The following is a 6,005-nucleotide window of genomic DNA, read 5'->3' as shown; positions in this document are numbered from 1 at the left end:
TTAGTTCGCTTCACTCCTCACTTTTTTCTTAAAACATATGAAAGTACAATTCCTCCGATTCGTTTCAGCCATAGGCTGATTTCTCGAATATAGTTGATCTGAATTTACTGTTCATACACCTTTCATTAAATTTTCTTTAGACGACTTAAAATGTTTCTTTAATACAGGAACGTAAATTCACACAAGGAAATTATTTTAAAATAATTGTGTACTTAAAAGAAGTAATGCTTCAACACTGAGAGTTCATTTCCTCTGCTGTTGATATCTTTAACATGTATCTTAACATATTTTGCTCGTCCATTGTTGCTCCCTGTACGTTACGCATATTCAACCGGTGATACATTTTTATACTATATGTACGTTATGTGGACTGCTAATTGGATGCCCATCCTTTCATGAAACTAAAAAAAGCTTTGTGCGACCTCCACTTATCTTCACCATTGTAACTTCGTACCTCGGAGTCCATTCACTCCGCTGCACTTTCTGCAACCGCACTCCTTTTCCTATACACATTTTCTGACATTTCATTCAATATTTTTCAATTGCTTGACCTTGCACCTCTCGTACAATCGAAGATCAAAGTGCAGTTGTCTCGTCAGTCCTTTCCAACCCCGGGCTGCTGACGTTGGAAGTTACCTAATTGTTCACTGTTTATAAACTTGGTAGGAGCTCGCTAAAATAGAAGTATGCTACTGTTTACTAACCAAATCTCCTTTCTTTGCTTTCCTGCCTCATGTCAGCTCCCCCGCCTTTTGCTTTAGTGATTAGAATGAAACAACTAAATCATAGTCCATTAAAAAATACTACTTGGAAAGAGTATATATTGTATTTAATATGTCCTTCATAACTTAGTTTCGACGTGATTCAACGATGTGAGAATTATCCAACTCTTTCTCATTACTGAAACAATGGATTGCAAAAGCCTAGGGAATATTTAGGACCTGTTTGGATAAGTGAGGAGATGCTTCTATAACGTACAAAGACATTCTCTTATTTCTCATTACAATTACAATCAGAACATTACAACAACGAGTTGTCCCCTAACATGAAACAGTTTGAGAATCAGAGACGTACTAACTTGTGGAGGAACTGAAGTAACCGTTAGTGATCAAGGAAGGATATTACTGTCTCGCGTTTCTCGCAGATATAAATGAAAAACATGCGTTTTTACTAATCACTGTTCACCACTGTACAAAACTTGTGGCAGTATAAAGAAGTACACCGCCTTTTCCGGAACTGAGAGCCTGGAAAACTCTTATCAAATCCAAAAATCACTGTGAAACGCGGTAACAACACAAACTCGCGCCCCTATCATAAGTGAGCTAAAGTAAACGCAACTGAAAACGATAAATTATAAAAGAAACATCTTTTGATACCTTTATCCCAAGACTAGACAGAAATGCTCTGACGAGCACATCCGCTTACTTATCCAGATCAGCCAGAAGTGATTCGGAAACACCACTGCTAGCGAAAGGGTAGAGAGTCGTTGAGTTTAACCAAAATCTCTCGCTCCCGCTGTAACTTTCTTATTCTTGTCTGAGCCTCCCTTGTTCTCCGTCGTACCTACCACCACAATGTCCAGAGGACGGTCCTTCCATTCAAAACAGTAGTTGGAAGAGATTCGTTGGTTTTGATGTGAAGCACTCTCTCACTTCAGTGTTCTCGTTCTCTACCTTACTCATAGCCTGTTCCCTTCTCTGTTATGTCTAAAACCGTGTTGATCAGAGAACGGCTTCTCTGTATAAAAAAGTAACGGGAGGAAGATTCGTTGGGTTTGAATCTTTCAAACATCTTTCTCACTATGTGCCTGTTTTTGCTCATTCCCTTTTCAGACTCCATGCAACGTTTATTTTCAAATACTCACGCAGATATTCAACCTCAGTCACTCATGAAACACAGGATAATGGAAAGAGGAATAAATGAAATAAAGCACATGGCCGGATCCACCTTCTCCCCAATTATTTTAATGTAGTCTTGCTGGGGTAAAAACTTAGCGTGGCAGACTCAATAATGGAGAAAGAAATATAAGGTGCAACTGACAAATGTAGTCGACGGGGGCACGTTTCAGCGTGTCTACGCTAACGTGTCCTCCTTTCCTTCTATCTGCATACTCACTACACTCTGTGCGTAGTGAACTTTCATATTCTATCATTCCAGAACAAGAAATCTATGATGACGCTTACGGTCTTACTAACGACATGGCTAACCTCCTTATCCTCTTTTTACACCAGTAGTCCTTCGATCTTACTCAGATCCCATTCCTCTATGTCCCCGCTCCTCCAACCTCCCAGTCAGGAATTTCTCAAGCGCCTATAAATACCAACTCCCCCCCCCCCCTCCCCCAGCTCTTTCTCACAGTGTCCTATTGACTTTATTCCTGATTCCTCAACCTTTCCTACTCACTCTAATCACACTCAACACCTTTAGTGGGACCTGCTCATTATCCATAATAATATTTGTGGCTCACACTCCACTAACATCTGAATTTCGTATAGCAATGATATTATCACAAAAAACTTTTATAGTTCATTTAATATTTTGATAGATTACACTGTAAAATCCGTTTATATTCGGAATGATATTACGTTCAGCCTACCCCCAATGCGTATGTATGTGTGTGCGTATTTATGTGGAGGGGGCAGGGAGTGACGAATTTAGTAATCACGGAAAATCGGCCTGCCACTATCAACAGTTGACAGTTTATAAGTTCTTTGCTGTGTAGTATTCTATGCCATCGAGGCCTCATACCAAGTACTTTTCGCTACACCGTCCGTGTAACAATTGTTATCAGTGCGACATCAGTGCGACATCAGCCGAATCCATTGGCAGTCTTTATCATTTGCTTCTCTTTCTCTGTATTGTCTACTTCAGTATTGACCCAACCTTTCTTTGGCCATCATCCCTGTGTGCCATCGGATATTAGCTGGCACACCCACCCCTCTCTCTCCCCTCCCATCTGTTGCCCTCCCCCCCCCCCCCCTCCCCGACATTGTCACTAACTTTAGCACTTAACTAAACTGTAGAATGAAAGACTTTTCCTGGAACAATTTTATTTTTAAAATGATGAAAGATGAATTATGTTTAGTTGGTGTGTGTGTGTTAGGATGAATGACGAAGGGATTCATGGCGCATCGCAAGTGCTACCCACAACTCCTCAGAAAAGGAAGCTAACTATCCACAGTGAGGGTACACATTTGTTACAAAACATGCTTCCTCTAAATTACTCATCTCCATTGCGGCACTTGCTTGACCTGCACACTGCAACTTCATTTATAATCAAACAAGTTCAGATGCGTGAGATATACTTACTGTTCATGAATCACTTCACTGCTGCACTCTTTACTTCTGAATTGGCAGAAATTAGACGATTTCAGGCTATTAATGTTTTGTGTCTAACTGTGGTGTCACCGCCAGACACCACACTTGCTAGGTGGTAGCCTTTAAATCGGCCGCGGTCCACTAGTATACGTCGGACCCGCGTGTCGCCACTGTCAGTGATTGCAGACCGAGCGCCAGCACACGGCAGGTCTAGAGAGACGTCCTAGCACTCGCCCCAGTTGTACAGACGACTTTGCTAGCGATGCTACACTGACAAATACGCTCTCATTTGCCGAGACGATAGTTAGCATAGCCTTCAGCTACGTCATTTGCTTCGACCTAGCAAGGCGCCATTACCAGTTTATATTGAGATTGTAATTATGTATCATCAAGAGCGATGTTCTCCAATTATGGATTAAAGTTAAGTATTCAAGCAACTACGTTCTTTATTTATTAGACTCAACTCCTTTAATTGTTCCAGACCTCACGCCAGTCTGCGTGAGCGTAAACGCGTGCATTTCGGCCTCCTCTAGCAACACAGTGTTGGCTCTTCTGCCAACACACCACTAACCACTCTAATAATAATAATAATAACAATAATAAAACTGCTCACAGCACTATAGTAGCCCTTACGTAGTTACTGCTGTGTCGTTCTGTTAATTCATATATGTGTTTCGAAGCGAGTAATGAAGCAATTTCTGGACTACTGCAGGTACTATCTACAACTTGGAGAAGACGTATTCTTGAGATATTTAGCATTTTTTACGTATGTGTCTCATTTTTATCATCAGCAATTTACGGAACAAAGCACACCATGCGTGTGTAGTTGGTGAATTATGTGACGAACGTGTAACCTCCACCGCATTAATGCTACTAACTGAGAAAAAATAATTATTGATTACTTACATAATCAGTATTAGAGTCTTACAAAATTGTGATAACAGTAATGGTCTTCTGAAAATAATTTAGTTTCGTGACTGAAACAGAATCGAATTGTTTAGTTTTTACCCCTCCGAAAATTTCATTTTACCCCTCAGGGGGTAATTAAACCCACGTTGGGGACCACTGGTCTAGCTGCGCTATGTCGATACCTCCCTGTGGTTTCTTGTTCAGAGTAAAAATTCTGAATGAGGAAGACGACTTGATCTGGTACTCCCATGTTTTTCAGATACTATTGCTAATTTGGCATCTGCACAAAATATTTACACAAAGGATTACTTGTGACATTGAGAAGCCTCATATCATACAGGGAGACCAGAACGAGAACTTCAGAAAACAGCAGGCGTCTGCGATGTGGCGGGTGGCGCGAACACGCCTTAAGGATCTTGAAGTTCACTATGAGTTCGCGGGTGATTTCGAAGAATGGAGTGTTCGGTTGGGACACGAAATCAGCAACCACGTACTTGTGAAATCAGAGTTTCTCCCGGTGTACAAACATTTCAGGTAACTTAGGGGAATGCAGCCGGGTTACGTCTTCGAGATTTCGACAGGTGCACAACCTGTGGTTTTAAAGGCACTCATGCAGCAAGGAAGCGCTGTGTACGGAAAATTGGAATGTTGGTACGCCGAACATATCCTGAAAGATAACACACACAACGTAAACACTAAATTTTGGGCTGACACCCCTGCGTTTACCAGTCACTGATTTTATAAGTTTTGTTGAACGGGTTGCTTTTAAAGTACCTCCAGGTGCTGCAGATCAGGGTATGGGTGAAGAATGTTGTATACTGTATGGTGTACGTTCATCCAAGAGTAATGTAATAGCAACTGAGAGGGCTGTTTTACGTTCACTCAAAGTAGATCGGGATACTTTTATTTTACCCGCAGACAAGTGCAATGCTGGGCAAATAGGATTACGTTCAAAAGATGCAGTTTTTACTGTCTGAGTCAGTGTGTCGCAGGATCGGTGCTGACCCTACAAAACGTATCGAGGGAAAGACTAAGAACCTCCTGAAGAAAGTTTCCTTGTGGTAGGAGATTATAAAGAGTTCTTATTGTGCTGTCCCTCCTGATCGTATGGGATTCCGAAGATCCACAAAGATGGGGTTCCTCTAAGCTCTGTTATGAGTAACATTGGTGCTCCGAAGTATTGTGAAGAAAACACCTTACTTCTCTGTTGAGCTCGGCAACGGCTTTGCCGCAGTGGATACACCGGTTCCCGTGAGATCACCTAAGTTAAGCGCTGTCGGGCGTGGTCGGCACTTGTATGGGTGACCATCCAGGCCACCATGCGCTGTTGCCATTTTTAGGGGTTCACTCAGCCCCATGATGCCAAGTGAGGAGATACTCGACCGAATAGTAGCGGCTTCGGTCAAGAATACCAACAGAACGACCGGGAGAGCGGTGTGCTGACCCACGCCCCTCCCATCCGCATCCTCCACTGAAGATGACGCGGCGGTCGGATGGTCCCGGTAAGCCACTCGTAGCCTGAAGACGGAGTGCTTCTCTGTTGAGCCCACAAGTAGATCGGCGTGAGCATCACGTTAAGAACTCGGCGGATTTCTTACGTCGATGAGACGGTCTGCTTTTGAATGAATCTGATAACGTAGTAAATTTTGATGTGGTCTCTTGCTTCTCTCGTATTCCTCTATCTGATTCATTTCGATTTGATTTTGATGATCATGATGATGTTTGGTTTGTGAGGCGCTCAATGGCGCGGTTATCAGCGCCGTACAAATTCCCGACCT

General features: G+C 42.4%; 1 pseudogene; it reads left to right on the top strand.

The window, feature by feature from the left end:
• The first annotated feature begins 5,442 nt into the window (after positions 1-5,442).
• LOC124607787 lies at positions 5,443-5,560 on the top strand (annotated as a pseudogene).
• The last annotated feature ends 445 nt before the right edge of the window (positions 5,561-6,005 follow it).

Source organism: Schistocerca americana, chromosome 3 (assembly GCF_021461395.2).
Source record: "Schistocerca americana isolate TAMUIC-IGC-003095 chromosome 3, iqSchAmer2.1, whole genome shotgun sequence".
Classification (NCBI taxonomy): domain Eukaryota; kingdom Metazoa; phylum Arthropoda; class Insecta; order Orthoptera; family Acrididae; genus Schistocerca; species Schistocerca americana.
The sequence above is the reverse complement of the archived record's forward strand: the minus strand, read 5'-3'. Positions and strand labels throughout refer to the sequence as shown.